This window comes from Leptopilina heterotoma, unplaced genomic scaffold, assembly GCF_015476425.1.
Source record: "Leptopilina heterotoma isolate Lh14 unplaced genomic scaffold, ASM1547642v1 Lhet_372, whole genome shotgun sequence".
Classification (NCBI taxonomy): domain Eukaryota; kingdom Metazoa; phylum Arthropoda; class Insecta; order Hymenoptera; family Figitidae; genus Leptopilina; species Leptopilina heterotoma.
In genome coordinates, this window is record NW_025111050.1 from 408,621 (window position 1) to 434,238 (window position 25,618).

The 25,618-nt window shown below is 30.2% G+C and overlaps 1 long non-coding RNA gene across 1 annotated transcript; it reads right to left on the reverse strand.

Moving 5' to 3' along the window:
* Positions 1-818: 818 nt before the first annotated feature.
* Positions 819-1,435, reverse strand: LOC122505819. The gene is made up of 2 exons (XR_006301948.1): positions 1,362-1,435; positions 819-1,254 (listed from the first exon to the last, which is right to left on the reverse strand). It is a non-coding gene; the product is annotated as an uncharacterized LOC122505819 (long non-coding RNA).
* Positions 1,436-25,618: the final 24,183 nt, after the last annotated feature.

Here is a 25,618-nt window from a genome sequence, read left to right on the forward strand (position 1 = left end):
TTTAACCCTTTTATAAAAAGTAATTCTTATATTTCAATTATTATTATTTTTATGAGGAAGCAAAGTGTTCATGAAATGAACACTAAAATTATAAAAATGTACAACTTGGCAGCGGTTTTTTTAAATTATATTATTTTTTTATTATTTTTTTTAATAGTATTATTATTAAATTATTAACAAAAATATTAAATTGTTATTATAAAAGCAAAAATAAGAACTAAACTTAAGACAGTCTCATTCTAAAAATATAATATTTGAATTAAAAGTAAAAAATTAAAAAATATAGTAATATATTATATATATTATATAGTAATATATAATATTTATAAAATTATAGTTCAGATCTGAACTATAATTATTTTACGGCCCTGGTCACATAATCTTTCTTTAAAAAGCTCACTGTAAAAAAATCTGGTGTAAAATAACACGAAACTTGTAATTTCACACATCAAAATTATAGGTTGTACGTAGTAAATTTATTTCGTTCCAAAAGTAGTTTTACTATTTTTAATAATTTTACATTATACGACTATGTAATTTAATAGTTTTGTGTAAATTTACTACGTCCGACGTAGGAAAATTTGATCACTATGTCCGACGTGGTATTTTTACATTGCGTGTATTTCTACACTTTGACGTAATATTGTAATAATTTTAATACTTTACGGAAATAAGACTTTATAATAAAAGTTAAACTGAATCATAAACTAATTTTTTTTGCATTGACTAGTTATCAAAATCAAATCTTCATAAATGAGAAATAAATAACGTTATAATTAAAATAAGGAAAACATATAAAATAAACATACAACTAAAAATTAGATAAAAACACAATCAATTTTATATATAAGATATCGAGTCACAGTAAATAAATCTGGAAATGAGTTGATCACAGATTGTCAATTATAATACAAGGGGTATTATCCTTATATATAATTCTATCGGTCTATTTGTGTATAACAAAAAAATCGCCCTGGGAAAGACGTATATTTAACCATTCATTCGCACATGATAACATAAAAATTTACTTATCAGGCAAAACTCGAGCAGTTAGCGTCCGTTGCTTCATCCAAAACCCCGCCGCGCCCTCGAGTCGCACGCTGGTTCCAGCTGATGAGGTGAAAGTCACTCCTATCCACTCTTACGGAGTCTCACTCCACCCTCAGCAACCTGGTATCAAGGGACGAAGTCTAGATCGCTCTCGAGATGCTCAGCCTTTTATCAATTTAAATCCGCCCACCATAAATCGCCACACTACGAAATTTCACGTACAAAAAAAACTATGAATATTCAAATTAATATTTGTGATTTTACATAATTGAAAAAGTATAACTTTATAAATTAACACGATATGAACTTACCATCAGCGTCCTTGGCGTGCACTTGAATTCGTGGAGCGGATTCAGCCGTTCAGTTCCCAGGGCGATGGTCAATTAACTTGATCCACGCTTCTGTGAACCGACGCTGGCCTCCCGCTCTTTCACGAATTTCCCTCACTTATTGTAAGATGTGCCGAGCCAAGGACCCCGATAGGTCTCCACATTATCAGAGCATCCCAAAACGACACCAGACCCATCTTCTCGAACCCCAACGTCCAGGCAACCCGGAGGACACGACGGTATAATGGAACAACATCGCTTCAATATTACGTCGCACAATCTGTACAATTACATGGCGAATGTAATTTTCTTATTCCTTTAAAATTTTCAAAAAATTTTCAAGTTTTTATAAATAACTCTAAAAAAGTGTATATAATGTACATTTATAGAAATTATATGCTAATTTATAAGTAAATAATAATATTACAAAAAGTTTTGGGCTATATTTCATAAATACAAAAAGTTACGACTGAAAATATTATTTCAAAAAATATTTGCAGGTTATGTAGATTACAGTCGGCGTGTAAAAATACCACGTCGGAGATAGTGACCAAACCAAGAAGACTATATACAGGAGGAACAACTCGAGTATTTCCGATGGTCCCGATTTTAACGTACGGCTGGGCGTACTACCCCGAGGCGCACTAGTGTTCTGCACATCCCAACACATGCATAACTGTGTATATTTTATATATATTCCATGTGACAGCTGTAACAGCTGCAAGTTTTTATTATCTCCTTCATATTGAATAATAAGTGTAAATATTAAGTGAACTTAATATTTTTAATACAAAAATTTCTAAAAAAAGTGAGAAGTGTATTTAACACTAGTGTTTTTAATTATGATTCGTCTTGATGAAGAGTGTTAATTTAAATAATAAAAGTTGTAATGGGATTTTCATAATCATTTTTTATCTTACAATAAAAAAAAGGGCATGTTATATTATAAATTATTATCGCTCCTATTATAATATATAATTTATTATATATTTATTATTGCTGCAATTATATTTATTTCTGTTATAGCATTGTATTTGAGGTTAACCATAACCTCCAAAAGAGGAATTTTTCCAACTAAACTACCCAGTAAACGAAAACTAATTGAAATGAATTAAAAAGAATTCACAAAGAGCTTTCGTGAATCCCGCTTTGTGACAAATACGAATTGGAGCCATGATGCAATTTTCCTGAATTCGTGAAACTGTATTGAACTTCCGAACCTTCTATCCGTACCAATTCACTGGACAAGTTTTGAGCCTTTAATTTTTTTTCAATTCGTTAGCACGAATTCAATGCATTCCTTGGCCATTTCTTTCGAATGCGAATTCGTTTGGACAGATTGGTACATATTGAATTAAATTCAATTGAATATACAAAGAGCTTGAGTGAATCCCGCTTTGTGACAAATACGAATTGGAGCCTACCAAAAATGTTAATTCGTTTTAATTCATTTGAATTAGTTTTTTTTTACTGGGTAACTTAACTTAAATTTTAAAAGGGATTTATAAATTATAAAAACTAATCAAGATGAAATCAAGCACAAATATTTCTGAAGATACAAACTCTACATATTTTCAAAATCAACTGTCACAGAACTTGCACATAACCAAGAAAATTGTAAACAAAACAAACACACATTATCTAAAGATACACAGATAGAGTTTATACAGTTATGCATGTGTTGGGATGTGCAGAAGACTAGTGCGCCTCGGGGTAGTACACCCAGTCGTACGTTAAAATCGGGACCACTGCTCTCTATGAACAAGCAGGCGAGTTGGTTCTCCTGTATATAGTCTTCTTGGACCAAACTTTCCAACGTCGGACATAGTAAATTTACACCAGATTTTTTTACAGTGGCTGGCAACTGCGTCTTGTTACGAGCCAAGAAGTACGGAAGCGCCGACGCGCCACGAGGCATAAAGAGTTTCTGCTAATGCGAATGTCGTTTTAGCTTGTGAAACATAGGAACACGTTCGATGGTTCGCTGGTTCGGTGGTTCGATGATGTGATTGTTGCTAAATAAAAAATTTAAAATAAGAAATAAAAATGAACCAAATTAATTTAAATTGACAATTTTAATGTAATAAAATATTTTTTAGGTATTATTTATAACAGATATTAATTACGAGGTAAATTAGGTGCTTTAAAAAAATCATATATTTTGAGGTTATAAAATGTTATCACATTTAAGGCCTAATGTTGACCTTTTTCCATTACTTTTTCATAACACATTTTATAACCTCAAAATATGATTTTTTTTAAAGCACCTAATTTACCTCGTAATTAATATCTGTTATAAATAATACCTAAAAAATATTTTATTACATTAAAATTGTCAATTTAAATTAATTTGGTTCATTTTTATTTCTTATTTTAAATTTTTTATTTAGCAACAATCACATCATCGAACCACCGAACCAGCGAACCATCGAACGTGTTCCTATGTTTCACAAGCTAAAACGACATTCGCATTAGCAGAAACAGGTTTCCTCTCTTTATGCCTCGTGGCGCGTCGGCGCTTCCGTAAAGAAGACTATATACAGAAAAACCAACTCGCCTTCTTATTCATAGAGAGCAGTGGTCCCGATTTTAACGTACGACTGGGTGTACTACCCCGAGGCGCACTAGTCTTCTGCACATCCCAACACATGCATAACTGTATAAACTCTATCTGTGTATCTTTAGATAATGTGTGTTTGTTTTGTTTACAATTTTCTTGGTTATGTGCAAGTTCTGTGACAGTTGATTTTGAAAATATGTAGAGTTTGTATCTTCAGAAATATTTGTGCTTGATTTCATCTTCATTAGTTTTTATAATTTATAAATCCCTTTTAAAATTTAAGTTAAGTTAGTTTATAGTTGGAAAAATTCCTCTTTTGGAGGTTATGGTTAACCTCAAATACAATGCTATAACAGAAATAAATATAATTGCAGCAATAATAAATATATAATAAATTATATATTATAATAGGAGCGATAATAATTTATAATATAACATGCCCTTTTTTTTATTGTAAGATAAAAAATGGTTATGAAAATCCCATTACAACTTTTATTATTCAAATTAACACTTTTCATCAAGACGAATCATAATTACAAACACTAGTGTTAAATACACTTCTCACTTTTTTTAGAAATTTTTGTATTAAAAATATTAGGTTCACTTAATATTTACACTTATTATTCAATATGGAGGAGATAATAAAAACTTGCAGCTGTTACAGCTGTCAGATGGAATATATGTAAAATATACACAGTTATGCATGTGTTAGGATGTGCAGAACACTAGTGCGCCTCGGGGTAGTACGCCCAGTCGTACGTTAAAATCGGGACCATCGGAAATACTCGAGTTGTTCCTCCTGTATATAGTCTTCTTGTTACGAGTACATATGAGTTTTATGCGCAAACTCAGCGTGGTCTATTATGATTCGTTGAGTTCATACTTTGGCTGAATAAGGCTATTCAAATTCGGTGGGGGGAAATTCAATATAGATGCTAACTGGTGCACCAACATTGTATAGAAAGTGTATGGGATAGAGTCTAATTTTTTAAATATCTCGCTTAAATGAAATTTTTAACCATAAGTTTATTAGGATTTTATGTTTCATTTTTAAAGAACTATTTTTTGCAATAGGGTCAGTCCATTATATTTTACCTGAAGCCGTTGCGGCCTATTTTTAAAAAAATCTCATAATTTGTAAAAATGATGTTTAATATCCATAGAATTCATTTTTGAGAATTCTTTTATAAAATTTTTTGAATTAAACTTAGAATTTTAATTTTTAAGTTGAGTTGCACAGAAAAAGGTTAGATTGACAGTTCTGAAAATTTTATAAAAAATCATCGAAATAATTTAGATAATACAAATTTCTTGATTGATATTTGTTAAAAATGAGCTAATTTACTTGTATAAATAGATTATTATGTAAACATACCCAAAATAATAGATAAAAATTGATTTTAAAACTTAACTATAAAATGTCAAAAGTCACTACCCAGTGAGAAATTTCTCACCGGTCCAATATCGGTCCAATATTGGGAGCCAAGAGACCGATCATCGGTCCAATAAAGGCTCCCAATATTGGACCAATATGGGCTGATGCTTGGGATGTAACGGGTTCGCCAAGCATCGGTTGTTAATATTGGTCCAATATTGGCCGAATATTGGCAACCAAGAGAAAAAATTTTTTTAAATAAATTTTTTTAATTAAATAATAATAATAAAAAATTAATGTTTATAATTTTTTTGATTAATATATTTATTTGTTTAATTATTTATTTTTAATAATTCATGTAAATAATAAATAATTTATTATTTATAAATTATAATAATTTAAAAATGCAGCAGCTATTAGAAAATAGCATTCTGCAAAAAAATTCTATCATTGAAAAATCAATGATAGGCGAGAGAAATCCGCGTCTTTAAATAGATTCGCAGATGATAGACAAGAGATATCCGCGTCATTAAACGGATTCGCAGATATACTCTGGTCTCTGCGACGAATCTCTCGATACTTATATACACTGGAGTCGCCGTGTCAGTTGCGAGAACGGTTACAGCGTCCCTCTTTCGGCGGAGATAAGAATTGTCACGTAAACTGCGGGTATAATAAGGCGGTCGGTAAAGCGATTTAGCAGTTTACGTGACAATTCTTATCTCTGCCGCAAGAGGGACGCTGTAACCGTTCTCGCAACTGACACGGCGACTCCAGTGTATATAAGTATCGAGAGATTCGTCGCAAGACCAGAGTATATCTGCGAATCCGTTTAATGACGCGGATATCTCTTGTCTATCATCTGCGAATCTATTTAAAGACGCGGATTTCTCTCGCCTATCATTGATTTTTCAATGATAGAATTTTTTTGCAGAATGCTATTTTCTAATAGCTGCTGCATTTTTAAATAATTATAATTTATGAATAATAAATTATTTATTATTTACATGAATTATTAAAAATAAATAATTAAACAAATAAATATATTAAACAAAAATTATAAACATTAATTTTTTATTATTATTATTTAATTAAAAAAAATTTATTTAAAAAAATTTTTTTCTCTTGGTTGCCAATATTCGGCCAATATTGGACCAATATTGACAACCGATGATTGGCGATGCCCTTACATCCCAAGCATCAGCCCATATTGGTCCAATATTGGGAGTCAATCGGCGCCCAGCACGGCAACCAATATTGGACCGATATTGGACCGATTAAAGTCTATTGGCAATTTCTCACTGGGTACATTTTATTTACACTTTTCTAAAAAGTTTATAAATATTGAAAAATGTATTACTACATAATGTAAAGTACTTTCAATATACTTTCATATTATGTGCTAACTTTTTAATTTTATAATAAAGAAATATGAAAAATTTCACCTTTAATATTGAATGTTTCATGATTTTCAGTGATTTTAATCACTTATTTCTTCTCAGGTGCAAGACCAAAAAATCCCATTTTTGTCTTAATATTTAAGTTTGACCTTCTTTTCCATTCTATTAAATTTTGGTGATGGAGAACGAGCTACTTTGTAGTTTTATTCATGTTTAAAAAATCTGCTTCCAAAAGCGAGTTTGTTGGTTAAAATGCAGGTAATTTTATAACACTGAAGTTGGCTATCTCAATAGTTTTGCAAAAATCTACTTGCATTTTAACCAACAAATTCGTTTTTTCAGCAGATTTTTTAAACTGAAAAGTAATTTGTTCTCCATCACCAAAATTTAATAGAATGGAAAAGAAGATCAAACTTTAATATTAAGACAAAAATGGGATTTTTTGGTCTTGCACCTGAGAAGAAATAAGTGATTAAAATCACTGAAAATCATGAAACATTCAATATTAAAGGTGAAATTTTTCATATTTCTTTATTATAAAATTAAAAAGTTAGCACATAATATGAAAGTATATTAAAAGTACTTTACATTATGTAGTAATACATTTTTTAATATTTATAAACTTTTTAGAAAAGTGTAAATAAAATGTAGTGACTTTTGACATTTTTATTTATATTTATATTTATATTTATATTTATATTTTTTTTTATAGAAAATTATCAAAAATCCGAAAAATCGAATTTCTTAAAATTCAATATTTTTTCTTCTCTTTTATGCCATTTAGCTTTGTTATTATTTGAATTTCTATTCAAGAGAAAAAATGGAAAACAGAAAAAATTTAGAAACTTTTAAAAGTTCCAGGCCTTTTCCATTATTTCCCTCATTTCCAGAAGCCTTTTAAAAATTCCATACCATTTCCATGATTTCCAGATTCTGTAGGAACCCTGTTATTGTTTACTATTATATTTATTATTTATTTATTATTGTTATTATAACTATTATTATTTATTATTATACTTACTTTTTAAAAATATTATTATGGAAAATTATTAAAACAATAAAAGGAAAATTTTTTATGAAAAAATTATTAAACAAATAAAATTTCTAAACAAAAAAGAGTAAATAATAAAAAATTATGAAATGTATAATTTTTTTAGAAATAAACTATAGTTGATAAATAATAAAAAAAAATTATCCATTAAAATTTATTTTTTCTAAATGTGTCAATATTATTCCCAGTGTATTAATTTTCAAATTGTCTATAAAAAAAATTAATCTTGGTATTTGAAATAATTTTGTTTAAAAAAATTTGTATAACTAATATAATTTAAAAAATTATACATTTCATAATTTTTTATTATTTACTTTTTTTTGTTTAGTAATTTTATTTGTTTAATAATTTTTTCATAAAAAATTTCCCTTTATTGTTTTAATAATTTTCCATAATAATATTTTTAAAAAGTAAGTATAATAATAAATAATAATAGATATAATAACAATAATAAATAAATAAACAAATAATAAATATAATAGTAAACAATAAGAGTAATTGACATTTAATATTTTTGTTCCTCACGTTCATTCCTACTGTACCATGCAAACGGAGCAACCTGTTATGGTCGGCCATGTCCAACTTCTCATATAGAGCTATCAGTTTGATATGTTTCGTAAAACGCAGATTGATATTTACGCCCATAGAAACATCTAATCGTCATAAGAAAATTTGTTTTATATTCTCTATTAAATATTATTTTTCCCTAAATCGCCCTTTTTTTCATTTTCTGTCTGAATTTTTAAAAATTAATTATCAAAGTAAAAAATTACACCAAAAGAGGGGAAGTTTTCGACTTTGATAATTAATTTTGAAAAATTCAGACAGAAAATGAAAAAAAGGGCGATTTAAGAAAAAATAATATTTAATAGAGAATATAATTCAAACTTACTTATGACGATTAGATGTTTCTAGGAGCGTAAATATGAATCCGCGTTTTACAAAACAAAGCAACAGCTCGATGTAGGCCTTTGCCGACCATAACAGGTTGCACCATTTTCGTGTTGAAAGTATTTACGCTATGGTAATGTAGGGACGTAGATGATCAACAAAAATAATAAGTCATTACTTTTATTATTTAATATTATATAAATAATTATATTTATGTGCTTATTTATCTATTATTATTTATTATTATTCTTACTTTTTAGAAATATTATAATGGAAAAGTATAAAACAAAGTAATGTACATTTTTTATGAAAATATTATTAAACATAATTTTTGTCATAAAATTGGATCTTTTTTATGAAAAAAGTCCTTTTTCTGAAACACGGAGGTACTCAGAATTTATTTTCAATTATGAAAACCATTTTTGTCTTGAGAAAACGACGTTGATGTTTGCAATTTTTTTCTAACAATTTTTGAAGTAGATTATTAAATTTTCGTCTTCTTTCAATACATTGCAGCTTTTTTTTATTAAAAAAGGGCATTTTTTGACATTTATTTTTCTAAATAATTTCATATCATAATTTTTATTGATGAAAAATAGAAATACAGAAAAATTAAGATTAAATTTTGATCAGAAATTAAATAAGTAAACAAATAATTTTCCATATAGAAAAATTGAATAACAATGTTATTTTTAGAATTTTCAGTTTAAAAACAAAGATTTTTTTCAAAACAATACTTCTATAGGTAATTATGAAAATCATCGATTTCATTTGGAATTCTTTTCATGGATTTAAAAACATATTTTCTACCAAATTACGCGTGTGTTTCGAAATCCACCAATTTTTAAGAAAAATGAAAATTGAAAAAGGGTCAAAATATTTTCTGTCCGCTTTTATTTTATGACCGTTGAATTCCTTATAAAAAATTTACTTTAAAACTAATTTTGTGGAATATTTAAATTAGATTTTTCATATACTTAAAAATATCAATAATAAAAATAACAATAAAAAATTTTTAAAATTATACATTTCATAATTTTTTATTATTTACTTTTTTTTTGTTTAGAAATTTTATTTGTTTAATAATTTTTTCATAAAAATTTTCCTTTATTGTTTTAATACTTTTCCATAATAATATTTTAAAAAAGTAAGTAAAATAATAAATAATAATAGATATAATAACAATAATAAATAAATAAACAAATAATAAATGTAATTGTAAACAATGAGAGTATAATTGACATTTAATATTTTTGTTCCTCACGTTCATTTCTACTGTACTACGCAAACGGTGCAACCTGATATAGTCGGCCATGGCTAACTCCCATACTGAGCTGTCAGTTTGCTATGTTTTCGAAAACGCGGATTGATATTCACGCCCATAGAAACATCTAATCGTCATAAGAAAACTTGTTGAATATTCTCTATTAAATATTATTTTTCCCTAAATCGCCCTTTTTTTCATTTTCAATCTAGATTTTTTTTAATTAATTATCAAAGTCAAAAAATTTCACCAAGAGGGACGAAAAGAGGGGAAAAGAGTGGAAGTTGAGGAGAAATCGCTCGCTACGCCTATGCGTACTTTTAAATATTTCCCACCGTGCAGCGTCCTTAAGAGGAACTGGGAATTACAAATAATAAAACAATAATATTCCGTTAAAATGGAGGGAAAAACCTTACAAGCAGAATGGATCAATCAATAATTAATAATATTAATTATTGATGGAAATCAGTCTTCTTGAGAGTAAACCCAAATAATTTATTTAATAAAAAGTTCAAGAGTACAAAAATGACTAAGGAAACTTAGAAGCAACTTTTCTAGTAAATAGTCAACTTAAATCTGACTTGTAGTTATAGTCATGTTATAGTCTAGTGGAGTTGGTCTCCGCCACGCATGTTCAAAGTGACGCGTATCCCCCTCTATACACTTTATGCACTTCACTAATACTAATACTGTTTCATACGTCACACCTGTCGGTGTTGATACACACACATTCTTCATAGCTTTATTATTCCTATCCTTATCATATTATAGTTATTTTAATTATTTAGTTTCTATACAATTAATAAACTAATATTAATATTTACATTTATAATAAGTATATTTACTCTTGTATTCGACGCTCACATACGTATTACAAATATAATAAATACTAGCTAAAACAGACGCGCGTAAACGCGCGTGAATATATACCCAGTAAGAAACGAAAAATTGAAAAGGATTGAAATAATTCAAACTCTGTATGGTGTAGTAGAAATTATCCAATACTTTTGAATTCCATTTCTGTCCAAAACTTTTCTATACAATGATAGGACAACGTTTCGTCTAAAAATGAATGCTATTCAATTCTTTTTGTAATTTTTAACAAAGACAAAATTTTTTTCTGAATGCTTTCCAATCCCATCCGAAATTATTACAGCCTGTCATTATATCACTTTTCAATTTTTCATTGGAACCGCGTTTCTGCATGCATTCAAGCAATCTTCTGGATTTTTGTAATTTATAAGATACATACAGTGGCAGATTTTGTAAAAAGTGTTTGTGTTCAAAGAAAAACTTGCTGAAAAATTGATTGTTTACCAATTTAACGTCATTTAAACGAGTCAGGGCCGTTATTCTGTTAGACAATAAATCATAACCTAAAAATTTCAGAGACCTTTAAACACTTTTAACCTTCTTAACTGATAATTTAATAATTATTCCTTTTTAAAATAGCAAATAAATTCATGAGTGCAGTTATTTGAAAGTAATTGAACATTCTATATGTCAACAATATTAGTATTATATTATTATACTACTGTTGCGGAATTCAGAAGCATAGGGCAGAAATGGTATTCAAAAGGATAGAATTTTTTTAATGCTTCTTAATCTTTGCTTTCTTACTGGGTATTCAAGAGGATTGATATCGTTACTATTTATATTGCTCTCACTGGATAGAAAAGTATTGGACAGAAATGGCATTCAAAAGAATAGAATCTTTTTAATACTTTTCAATTTTTCGTTTCTTACTGGGTACTTGCTGGGCGCAACTGCCATAACATAAGAACCCTGATTATCTTAAAAATAATGTAAGAAAATAAATAAATTTTGCAATAATTTTAATTAATAGTACCCAATGCATTCAATATCATTTAAAAAACAATTAACAAATTATGCATAATTTTTACATAGTCTTATCTAGTAATTACTTAACAATTATTGGAAAATTTTCTGTCTACTTCATAAAATGAGACGCATGATTTTCCCCTAAACGACAAATGGTCGAATGTTCAAATGGTCGAATACCAAGTAGTCGAATCGTTAACTGGTCGAATGCTAAAAACATCGAATGCTAAAAACGTCGAATGTTCAAAATATCGAATCGTCAATTTGTCGAATGATCAAAACGTCGAATTCTCAAATGGTCGAATGCTAAAAACATCGAATCGTCAAATGGTCGAATGCTCAAAAGGTCGAATCGTCAAATGGTCGAATGCTAAAAACATCGAATTCTCAAATGGTCGAATGTTCAAAACGTCGAATCGTCATTTAGTCGAATGCTAAAAACGTCGAATCGTCAAATAGTCGAATGTTCAAAAGGTCGAATCGTCAAATGGTCGAATACTCAAAAGGTCGAATCGTCAAATAGTCGAATGCTAAAAACGTCGAATTCTCAAATGGTCGAATGTTCAAAACGTCGAATTCTCAAATGGTCGAATGCTCAAAACGTCGAATCCTCAAATGGTCGAATGCTCAAAACGTCGAATTCTCAAATGGTCGAATGCTCAAAACGTCGAATCATCAAAAATTCGAAAAATTTGCTTGGTTTAAGTCAACATTAACTTAAACCAAGCAAATTTTTCGAATTTTTGACGATTCGACGTTTTGAGCATTCGACCATTTGACGATTCGACGTTTTTAGCATTCGACCATTTGAGCATTCGACCTTTTGAGCATTCGACCATTTGACGATTCGATGTTTTTAGCATTCGACCATTTGAAGATTCGACGTTTTTAGCATTCGACCAAATGACGATTCGACGTTTTGAACATTCGACCATTTCAGAATTCGATGTTTTCAGCATTCGACCATTTGACGATTCGACGTTTTGAACATTCGACTATTTGAGAATTCGATGTTTTTAGCATTCGACCATTTGAGCATTCGACCTTTTGAGCATTCGACCATTTGAGCATTCGACGTATTGAGCATTCGACCATTTGACGTTTTTAGCATTCGACCAAATGACGATTCGACGTTTTGAACATTCGATCAATTGATGAGTCGATGTTTTGAACATTCGACGTTTTGACTATTCGATGTTTCTAGCATTCGACCAGTTAACGATTCGACTACTTGGTATTCGACCATTTGAACATTCGACCACTTGGCGTTTAGGGGAAAATCATGCGTCTCCATAAAATAAACAAATCATAATATTGAATACTATTTCTCATAAACCGTTTTTTTAAAAAGGTTTGTATCATATTTCTAAATAGTAACAGTTATCGTCAAACAGAAACAATAATACTTCAATTAAGTATTTTTCACACTAATTTCATTCTTTTTTTTAATAATATTTAGAAAATTAAATCTGATAGCGTTCCACAAATGTAAGAATGGATGTCGAAATTTTAACAATTCTAATAAATATGTTAAACGTTAAAACATTCATGATATTTTCGTGTCTTAACACTAAGGGGCCATTCATAAACCATGTAACCTCTTGAAGGGGAGGGGGGTCAAGCAATTGACTACGACAAAGGGAAAAAATGGCGCTAATAGGGGAGAGTGGGGCAAGACGGGGTACCGGCCCTATTTAACAAACGAATTAACCAATCGCGATTATATTTTACACAATACTGCACCGAGACGATAGTTTCTTGTTTATAAAACCTAAAAGCCATGAGAACAAATCTTTTATCTGTTTTACTAAAAAAACTGTTTTCGACGATTTTCTTGTCATTTTTTCACTATTTTAGGAGGCGTTTATTATGTAATAATAACAGTTAATGAACTGTATAAATTTTTTTCTAACTGTCAAGGGTTACATAAGAAGAGAAGCATATGTTTTTTTTCTTTGTTGAATCGTAAATTGCAGTAATTAATTGTTTTATTAAATTTCGTACGTGCGGGCAAGATGGGGTAGGGGAGAGTGGGGCAAGACGGGGTTCACAAAATAAGCAAAAAAAAGAGAAATAAGAGATGTTAAGAAAACTACTAAAATCAAGACTGAATAAAATAAGAGTGACCAAAAAGAAAAAAGCTTGTCAGGTTAAATCATCAATTAGCGATGGTAAAGTGGAAAATACACCTTGTCTCTATTGTAATGGTTATTATTTAGACTCAAATGAAGGCTGGCCTGGTTTTTTGTCTGCAGCCAATGGGCTCACTGCAGTTATGCATGAAGATGAAGATGCAACTTTTACTTGTAAAATTTGTCGACAGAAATAGGTTGTTTTTTGTTAGTACCCCATCTTACCAGCCGGTGGGGCAAGATGGGGAGATTTGCAATTTTTTCAATATTATTAATTATAAGCTTTTTTAAGAAACAGATAGCCTTTGTACGCCTTTTTTACGAAAGACTGATTTCCAAAAATGATAATTAAAAATAATAATAAAGTATATATTCGATAATTTTCGTTTTTTTTGCGCTTTAAACCTTAAGTATCCCGTCTTGCCCCACTCTCCCCTACATGTAATAGCGTACTACGGGGGGAGGGTCAACATTCCCAAAAAATGGGGCTACGTGGCTTATGGACGACCCCTAACAGATGATAGTAAAAAATTAGAAGTCAATCTGCCACCATTTGCGAAGTTAGGAGTTTATTTTTATAAAACACCTATTTTTCTAAAATGTCAACGTAATCTTAATCACGCTTTATTATATTCTTGCTGAACATGAATATCGTATTTATTTTCAATTAAATTCACGTTGTTTCACAAATATTTAAAAAAAATTAAAATATGGGTTCCGTACTCCCCCATGGGTCAAGAAAAGTTAGAGCTAGTTTGGCACGGAAAAATCCTGCTAATGCGACTGGAAATTATAAAAAAATGTTTAATTGTTCTTTTTAGGTTGATATACACAATGGTGCGTAATTATATGTGACCTGGACAGTGAAAAGGGACCTTACGTGCGAAAACAAGTTTTCGAGAAAACAGCAGTTAAAGTTTAACTTAGAAAAACCCTTGTAACTTTTTTAAATATTAATATTTTTTAATCAATTTAGACTTATTTTCTTCACCGTGAATCACAGTATCTAAATAAATAACATACAAGTAATGAAATTTTTTTTTCACTAATTGTTTATATAAATTAATAACAAACTCCCCAAACATAGAAAAAATAATCTAAGTTTTCTAACTTGCAACAATAAGTATAAATAAGTGACACATATTTGTAAGGGTTTTTTTTCGCTGATTACGAATATGATAACAAATTTGAATTTTAACTGTTGACAGTTGTCAAAGAAACTGTCAACTTTTCTAAATAATAAAAAAATTATCGTCTTCGTTATTTTAATTTGTATAATAAAAAAAATCAGTTTTTTCGTATTTTTACTCTTGTTTTTTTTAACTTTAAAATTTTTTTTAAAAACTTCTAATCAACTTATGATTTTTTGGTTTTCACCATCTTAAAGAGCATTTCAAACCCTATCCGAATCAACAAAAAAGTAAAAAATGATTTTTTGACACGTAAGGTCCCTTTTCATAGACCAGGTCACATATGAGGCATTCCATGTCAAGTGATCCAGGTGTCTTACGGTGTAATGCTTATTTCGATAATTTTTTACTCTTAAACTATTAAACATAAAAATTTGGCAAGGTACATTTTGGAAAGGTTTTTTCATGCTCTTTCGATTGAAAATAAGCATTTAAAAAAAAAAATTTTTTTTGACCCAAAAAAATCAAAATTAAAAATAAATTTTAATTTTTTGGAAAAAAGGTCCCATTTTTTTTTTTTTTTTTTTTTTTAAACGAAAGCTGAGGTTTTTTTCTAAAAGGACATATAAATGAAAAAGTGGGACAAGAATGTTTAAACATTGAAAAACAGAGGTTTCTACTCTCTAAACCCGGTTTTTAGCTCTGTTTACGAGAAAATTCATTTTTTCAATGTTTAAACATTCTTGTCCCACTTTTTCATTTATATGTCCTTTTAGGAAAAAACCTCAGCTTTCGTTTAAAAAAAAAAAAAAAAAAAAAAAATGGGACCTTTTTTCCAAAAAATTAAAATTTATTTTTAATTTTGATTTTTTTGGGTCAAAAAAATTTTTTTTTTTTAAATGCTTATTTTCAATCGAAAGAGCATGAAAAAACCTTTCCAAAATGTACCTTGCCAAATTTTTATGTTTAATAGTTTAAGAGTAAAAAATTATCGAAATAAGCATTGTACTGAAAAACCCAAAAATTTAACCCCCTCCCCCTCGGAAAATATTGGACTAGGTAAAAAAATATTTTCACGAAAAATTACTATCTATTAGTACTACAAAAGCCCCAAGTTTTGCTACGATTGGAGATAAATTTTTCTCCACCCGGATCACTTGACATGGAATGCCTCATATACGGAAAAATGAAGCTTATTGACCAAAAAATTGGTGGTCGTCTGAAGAAAATTGGTTAACTTTCAGGTTCTAGTTCAGACGAATTTTTATTCAATATTGAAATTTAGAAAATGTTCAGAACATACACGGAGAGAGAATATATATTAAATTTTGTAAAAATATTTTCAAATTGGGGAAAAAGTGCGACAAAGCGAAATTTTGATATAAAAAATACTAAACTTTAAAAAAACTTATGTGAAAATTAGTATAATTATATCAAATATCAAGAATATTAATTAAATTCTAATATAACTTTAATAAATTTCACAAAACTTTTTTTAAAGTTTAGTATTTTCTATATCAAAATTTCGCTTTGTTGCACTTTTTCCCCAATTTGAAAATATTTTTACAAAATTTAATATATATTTTCTCTCCGTGTATTGTTATTACTTTCAGATATCAATATTAAATAGTCTATATCCAATAAAATAAAGAAAACAAAAATTTACTGATTTTTTATAACATGATCCGAAAAGGTCTTACCTAACTATTCTTGCCCCATCCTCCCCTACTTTTATTCAACATACAATTCAAAAAATATTTTATACAGTTCAAATTGTAGAAAATTAAATGAAAACCCTGACCATCGTGGGGCCCTTTTCTTTATAGTATTATTAATATTAAATTATTATTATTATTTTTTTTAAATTTATTTGTTTATACACCCGTCTTAAGCCTACAATCTTGGCTATACAAGTGTTTTTACAACCGTAGAACATTTGTTACAAACATTTCTTAAATTTTACTTAATACTAAATTTTTGCGCCTACAGAGCGACTTAAAAATTAGGAGTACTCGCATTTGCCTGGATCACCCGTCTAATGGGTTTTCTCGCCAGTGGAGAGGGAAACTGTAGAAAACCTCTCCTGAGTACAACCGGTTTATCGACAGTCGAGTTCTAATGGTGTGTACCGGACAATAATCGACGGTGCACATCATTATACCTCGACGTCAAACCTCCCGCTCAGATTGTCTCACGTGCCGGAAAAATACCAAGCCAAAAGGGCGCGAACCAAGGGTACTTACCCTTGGTCCTTAAGACGACCGCCAAGCGAGGCATCTATCCGACTGAGCTAATCTGTCGGTATATTAAACTATTATTATCAATATTAATAATAAAAATGGAAAAAATTGTTTGATTCAATTAAATATTTTATTTGTCTATTATCTATTACTTAGTTATTTTTACCAAATTTGCATTACTTAGGTCAAATAAATGGAATAATTCAAATTAATAAGTATTGCTTCAAATCAATTATTATGAAAATTGCTTGATTCAGTAATTCATGTTCTTTTAATTCAAATATTTATTTGAATCAAGAAAATAATTTTTCCAAAAAACTACAGATTTGTTTGTATCAAATATTCATAATAAATCATTATTTTATTTGAGACTAATATACCATTAATTGGGTAAAATAATTAATTATTATTTATCCCAAATGCTTCTAAGGACTCACATGCTTGGAAATATTAACATTAACCCTTAAACCGCACCCTGGGTGTGCGACACCCATATTCTAGCTTTTTACTCTAATATCTCATTTAAATTCGTAAAAATTGAACATGTGTTGATATTGGACAGTACATTTTGTACTTAACTTCATGTTTCGTGATTGATATTAGTCTGTTAAGTGTCTTTGTGTATTTGATAACTTTATGAAGTTGACGGCGAAAAATTTCTGCTTGTCTGACACCCAGTTTTTGGTTTAAGGTGATTCCAGTAGTTTAAAAAAACTCTTTTTTAATTATTAATATTAAATAAATCATTATGAAACCTATTTTCCTTCAAAATAGATGTACTGAGCAATATAAGATAATTTTTCAAAAAGATAATATCCTATTCCAGCTTAAAGAATACACTTAAAAGTCCCCGGGTGTCGCACACCCAGTGTGCGATTTAAGGATTTTTTCGTAAGTGCACTGACAAAAAAGAGGGCACATTTTCGATTCATGTTGCGCGACTTAACCTGATTTCAGATTCGTAATCAGCGACCCTGAAAATCCTCAAGTATTCAGTTTCAAGCCAATCTGATCAATTTTTTATTTCGTTGTCCGCCATATTGGATCCGCTATTTTGAATTTTGGAAAACTATTGTTAGATTCGTAATCAGCGACCCTTAAAACCCCTGAGTAACAAGTTTCAAGCAAATTCGACGAATTTTGAAAAAAATTTTCGCCATCTTGGATCCGCCATTTTAAATTTCGAAAAACTGATGTCAGATTTGTAATTAGCGATCCCAGAAACCTTAGGGTACCAAGTTTCATAAAAATGCATTAAAAATTTTTTCAAGGGGTTAAATACGTCAAATTCCAATTTCATCCAATATATTTCTCCTTAATCCATTTCTCCTTAATCCATTTTAAATACTTCAAATTCCATCCAACATCCAATCAATCGAAATTTCAATTTTATCCAATATTTCTCTTCTTATCTTTTAAATAAAAAAATCAAATGTTATTCAAAACAGGAAAAAAGTAAATGTCAATTTCTTTATCCTTTAAATTCAAAATGAATAAAACTATATCAAATGGTAATATAATATTTAGAAAAATATAACTATACCACTCAAGAAACACTTTAATTAACTCTCTACAAATTGCAGAGAAATTATATAAAAAATCGGGCAAGTGCGAGTTGCACTCGCATTAAAATCGAGGGTTCCGTACACCAAAATAAAACTCATTTTTTCGGGTTCGCTATATTCTTCATGTAATCTGCATTTGAAACTGAAGATCTCTACCGAATTTCAGCTCACTAGGTTGAGATTTGTAAAAGTTAACCGCAGGAACAGGGTCATTTTTTGTAATTTTTTCAAAAAAATTGAATTTCTTTCCCTCCTAGTTCGCAAATATGTCCGTCAATCGGGTTAGCTATATTTTTCCTGTAACCCAATGGGAAATTTACAACTGGCGTAGTACTGCGCCAGCACTGGCAGCACTGGCGGCAAGGCTGAGAGCCAGCACTGGCATGGCACTGGGATGATAACGCCGTCTGGCGCTGCCGAAGTACTGTCTGTCAGTGCTGCCAGACAGCGCTGGCGCAGCACTGGACCAGTGCTGGCTGAGAATATTGCCGCAATAAATGCCGTATTGTTATTAATTAGTAGTAAATTAATAATTATAAATAATTTAACAACAAAATGGTAAATAATATTAATAAATAGTTATTATTCATAAAATATATCTCTTCTTAAAGAAATTGTATTAAAGATGGAGACTAACAATGGATATAGTAAATGAAGTAGAAAGAAATTGTTTATAACATTTAAAAATTAAATAATAAACAATTACAGTAAGTGTGCATTAGATTTTCATATTTTAGTACCTAACGATTGGAATCTAGAAATATCGCAAACCTATGAAAATAAACAAAATTGCTGACGAGGGGAATCGAACCTACGACCTACGGACTAACAGACTAACGCTCTAACCACTATGCTAACGACACATGTGTACAGTAAAGTATTAACATCTCAGTATCATTCAGACATACAATTATTGAGTCAAAGATGAGAAAAAAATAGGGATACGTTAGAAATAATAAATTGAAATAAAATAAATTAAACTAAATTTTTAATAATTAAATTAAATTACTTTACTTATTGCATTTAACATTTTACGTAATTCTTAAATTACGTGGTAATTTTTTAATAATTTTTTATTCATAGTAAGAAGTATAATAGTATTTTAATAGGAACCAAATTATTATTGAGATTAAAGTTTAAATTTTGTTTATAATTTTAATTTGTTTAAATAATTTATTATTTACAAAATTAGACAATTGTGTTAAATTGTTATTATTAAATTTAATAAGAATAAAAAATGAACAACCAAAAAGTAAAATATTAATTTTTTGAATAAATTTATATTTATAAACATTCATAAACTTTTTTTATAATTTTGTTCAAGTTTATGTCAAAAAAGCAATGTTGGCAAAGAGCGTTGTGAACAATTTTTCTATACTCAGCCAGTACTTGCCGCCGTGGCTTGTCCAAGCTTTGGCGAAACAAAAATTCTGTACTGCGCCAGCACTAATTGTCGAGGCTCGGCTAGACTACGCCGAACAATCGTCTGAGTACTAAGCCAGTGGTGAACATCGGCACTACACTGGCATTTCTTATTGGGAATCTACACTTGAAACTTAAGATCCCTACCGAATTTTAGCTCATAATGTTGAGATTTGTAAAAGTTAAGGGGGGGGGGACAGGGTCATTTTTTGCAATTTTTTCGAACAAATTAAATTTCTTTCCCTCCTAGTTCGCAAATATGTCCGTCAATCGGGTTAGCTATATTTTTCCTGTAATCTACACTTGAAATTTAAGATCCCTAACGAATTTTAGCTCATAATGTTGAGATTTGAAAAAGTTAAGGGGGGGGGACAGGGTCATTTTTTGCAATTTTTTCGAACAAATTAAATTTCTTTCCCTCCTAGTTCGCAAATATGTCCGTCAATCGAGTTCGCTATATTTTTCCTGTAATCTACACTTAAAACTGAAGATCCCTACCGCATTTTAGCTTATAAGGTTGAGATTTGTAAAAGTTAAGGGGGGGACAGGGTCATTTTTTGCAATTTTTTCAAAAAAATTCAATTTCTTTCCCTTCTAGTTCCCAAATATCTCCACCAATCAGGTTCGCTATATTTTTCCTGTAATCTACACTTAAAACTCAAGATCCCTACCGAATTTTAGCTCATAAGGTTGAGATTTGTAAAAGTTAAGGGGGGGACAGTGTCATTTTTTGCAATTTTTTCGTAAAAATTCAATTTCTTTCCCTTCTAGTTCCCAAATATCTCCACCAATCAGGTTCGCTATATTTTTCCTGTAATCTACACTTAAAACTGAAGATCCCTACCGAATTTTAGCTCATAAGGTTGAGATTTGTAAAAGTTAAGGGGGGGGGACAGGGTCATTTTTTGCAATTTTTTCAAAAAAATTCAATTTCTTTCCCTTCTAGTTCCCAAATATCTCCACCAATCAGGTTCGCTATATTTTTCCTGTAATCTACACTTAAAACTGAAGATCCCTACCGAATTTTAGCTCATAAGGTTGAGATTTGTAAAAGTTAAGGGGGGAGACAGGGTCATTTTTTGCAATTTTTTCAAAAAAATTCCATTTCTTTCCCTTCTAGTTCCCAAATATCTCCACCAATCAGGTTCGCTATATTTTTCCTGTAATCTGCACTTAAAACTGATGATCCCTACCAAATTTCAGCTCATCAAGTTAAGATTTGTAAAAGTTAAAGGGGGGGACAGGGTAATTTTTTTAATTTTTTCGAAAAAATTGAATTTCTTTCCCTCCTAGTTCGCAAATATGTCCGTCTATTGGGTTCGCTATATTTTTCCTGTAATCTACACTTAGAACTGAAGATCCCTACCGAATTTCAGCTCACTAGGTTGAGATTTGTAAAAGTTAAGGGGGGGGGACAGGGTCATTTTTTGCAATTTTTTCGAACAAATTAAATTTCTTTCCCTCCTAGTTCGCAAATATGTCCGTCAATCGGGTTAGCTATATTTTTCCTGTAATCTACACTTGAAATTTAAGATCCCTAACGAATTTTAGCTCATAATGTTGAGATTTGAAAAAGTTAAGGGGGGGGACAGGGTCATTTTTTGCAATTTTTTCGAACAAATTAAATTTCTTTCCCTCCTAGTTCGCAAATATGTCCGTCAATCGAGTTCGCTATATTTTTCCTGTAATCTACACTTAAAACTGAAGATCCCTACCGCATTTTAGCTCATAAGGTTGAGATTTGTAAAAGTTAAGGGGGGGGACAGGGTCATTTTTTGCAATTTTTTCAAAAAAATTCAATTTCTTTCCCTTCTAGTTCCCAAATATCTCCACCAATCAGGTTCGCTATATTTTTCCTGTAATCTACACTTAAAACTCAAGATCCCTACCGAATTTTAGCTCATAAGGTTGAGATTTGTAAAAGTTAAGGGGGGGACAGTGTCATTTTTTGCAATTTTTTCGTAAAAATTCAATTTCTTTCCCTTTTAGTTCCCAAATATCTCCACCAATCAGGTTCGCTATATTTTTCCTGTAATCTACACTTAAAACTGAAGATCCCTACCGAATTTTAGCTCATAAGGTTGAGATTTGTAAAAGTTAAGGGGGGGGGACAGGGTCATTTTTTGCAATTTTTTCAAAAAAATTCAATTTCTTTCCCTTCTAGTTCCCAAATATCTCCACCAATCAGGTTCGCTATATTTTTCCTGTAATCTACACTTAAAACTGAAGATCCCTACCGAATTTTAGCTCATAAGGTTGAGATTTGTAAAAGTTAAGGGGGGAGACAGGGTCATTTTTTGCAATTTTTTCAAAAAAATTCCATTTCTTTCCCTTCTAGTTCCCAAATATCTCCACCAATCAGGTTCGCTATATTTTTCCTGTAATCTGCACTTAAAACTGATGATCCCTACCGAATTTCAGCTCATCAAGTTAAGATTTGTAAAAGTTAAAGGGGGGGGACAGGGTAATTTTTTCAATTTTTTCGAAAAAATTGAATTTCTTTCCCTCCTAGTTCGCAAATATGTCCGTCTATTGGGTTCGCTATATTTTTCCTGTAATCTACACTTAAAACTGAAGATCCCTACCGAATTTCAGCTCACTAGGTTGAGATTTGTAAAAGTTAAGGGGGGGGGACAGGGTCATTTTTTTCAATTTTTTCGAAAAAATTCAATTTCTTTCCCTCCTAGTTCGCAAATATGTCCGTCAATTGGGTTCGCTATATTTTTCCTGTAATCTGCACTTAAAACTGAAGATCCCTACCGTATTTCAACTCACTAGGTTGAGATTTGTAAAAGTTAAGGGGGGCGGGACAGCCCATTTTGCGTAGCTGGGACGGACACACGAGTGATTTAATAAGGGTTCCGTCAGTACACCTATGGTGTACGGAACCCTAAAAACAGAAAATATCTAATGTTATCCAAAATAAAAAAAACTATATCAAATAGTAATGTGATATATTCAAAAAATAAATATACCACTCACGAAGCACTATCGTTATCTCTCTACACTACACTGAAAGAATTTTTGGGAGGCTGCACGCTTTACATTAGTGCCGCTAGAGCTCGCTGCCTCAAGCTCGCTGTTACGAGCACAAATGTAAATTACTCGCGCAAACGCGATTACTGCTCGGTGATTCGTTGAGTTCAGAATTTGGTTAAATCCTTGATAGGAACCGGGAAATTTCAAATAATAAACGTGAATATTCCGTTAAAACGGAGGGAAAAAGCTCACAAGTAGAATAAATCATTCAATAATTAATAACATTAATTATTGAAGGAAATCAGTCTTCTTGAGAGTAAACCCAAATAATTTATTTGCTAAAAGTTCAAGAATACAAGTTATGACTAAGGAAGCTTAGAAGCAACCTTTCTAGTCAATAGTCAACTTAAATCTGACTATATACAACGTCTCGAGGTAGTCTGAGACTCATGCTCTATGGTGTGATCCTTGGTGAGGGAGATGCGCATGCTCAGCCTCACAGGACCAACACCCACACACACACACACACACTATGTATTTACACTCCATGCTATTCTACACAAACATAACATATCTCAGTTATACATTTGCGAGGATTATTTTATATTACATTTAGTGGATAGTAATTATATTAATTATAACAATATTAATTAATATTTGCGATGTTACATACACGAATAACTTTAGTATTTATTAATTATTATACTAGAACGTAGAGCGTAGAATATTCTTTTAGTTGATATTTATTTACAACAATCTCATTCAACAATGAGGATATTGAATTAAACATATAGATTAAAATATCATTAAGATACAATTATGAATAATTAATTCTATTAATTATTACCGAGTGTGAAGTAATTAATTATATACAAATGCATATAATTAATGACTTAGTTAATATTCTATTTTATACAAAATGCATATTTGTCGTTGTAGTATATAAAAAATACGAAATCTGGAATTTCCCAATACGTGATTTTATCCTGAGAAAAAGGATAAAATGTGCATTGGTCAACCGATGTGTTTTATGGTTTTACCTCCAAAGAGGGTCTACTTGAGAATTGAAAGACAGTTTTTTATGACATCTTTGGGGTTATCTCTCTTAGTTTATGGTTGACAATTGTGTTTGAGTTTTAAGGGTATATTGTCTTCAGAGTGACAATACACAAACTCATATTGCTGGAAATGTGTTTAAGACCTTACTATTTTTTGTAGCGATATTTTCAAATACATACTGCGTCTGCGAAACATATGTATTTTATCTTTTGTTATATTTCGGCTATTGATAGAGAGATATTTGAAGAATACAATATTTTAGGAACATATTTTTTTTATTAATTTTTTTTTTACTTTTTTTTTTGTTTTATTTATTTATTTATTTTTTTTACTTATATATATATTTATATATTTTTTAAAAAAGAAATTTACGCAATTTATTCCCACATAGCACAACTTTTCACTGTAAGGTTACCTGAGACGACATCTGTAGGGCTTGTAAGGTTATCAAGTAAGAGTGTGGTAAACACGATGAAGTCTAAAAACTTCCGCCTTACTGTAGCCTTACACATGAAAGTCACTGTAAGCTTACACAGTAAAGTCACTGTAAGCTTACACGGTAAAGTCACTGTAAGCTTACACGGTAAGGTCATTGTAAGCTTACACAGTAAAGTTACTGTAGGGTTACACGGTAAGGCCACTGTAAGCTTACACGTAAGGTTATGGTAAGGTTATACTGTAAGGCTGTGGTAAGGTTATTATTAAGTTGTAATGTTGAGGTAAAGTTGTGGTAAGTTTACAAATTATAGAAAATATTAACAAAATAATTAATAATCTAATTAAAAAATAAATATTAAAAAAAATTAAGTTTGTTGCTTTTCTAAATTTTGGAAACCTAACATGAAACAGAAAATTTTGGAAACAAATTTGGGGGCACTAGGACTCGAACCCGGGATCGACGCGCATAAACCTAACACTCTAACTAACTGAGCTAAGTGGGGAACTGAGGAAGAGAAAATCAATTTTGCTTTTAAGGTGCACTAAAGCTAACTCCTTAAAAGCAAAATTGATTTTCTCTTCCTCAGTTCCCCACTTAGCTCAGTTAGTTCGCTTGCTGGGTGTAAAATCATGATACCTCGGATTAGCGTTGAAAAACATGATACCACGGATTTGATTTGAAAAACATGACATATCGTCGTTTGGTTTGAAGAACATGACACGTCGAAACAAAAATTTTTTATTGAAATTTTGTTTGGTACCACTGACCGCGAAATTTAAAATGATTTGTTATATTACATTTTTAAAAAATATATGATAAGAGATTAAAATCAAAGTAAAATCTTGCACTTTACTCATACACGGAAAAAAAAGTTCACGAATCTCTCGTGA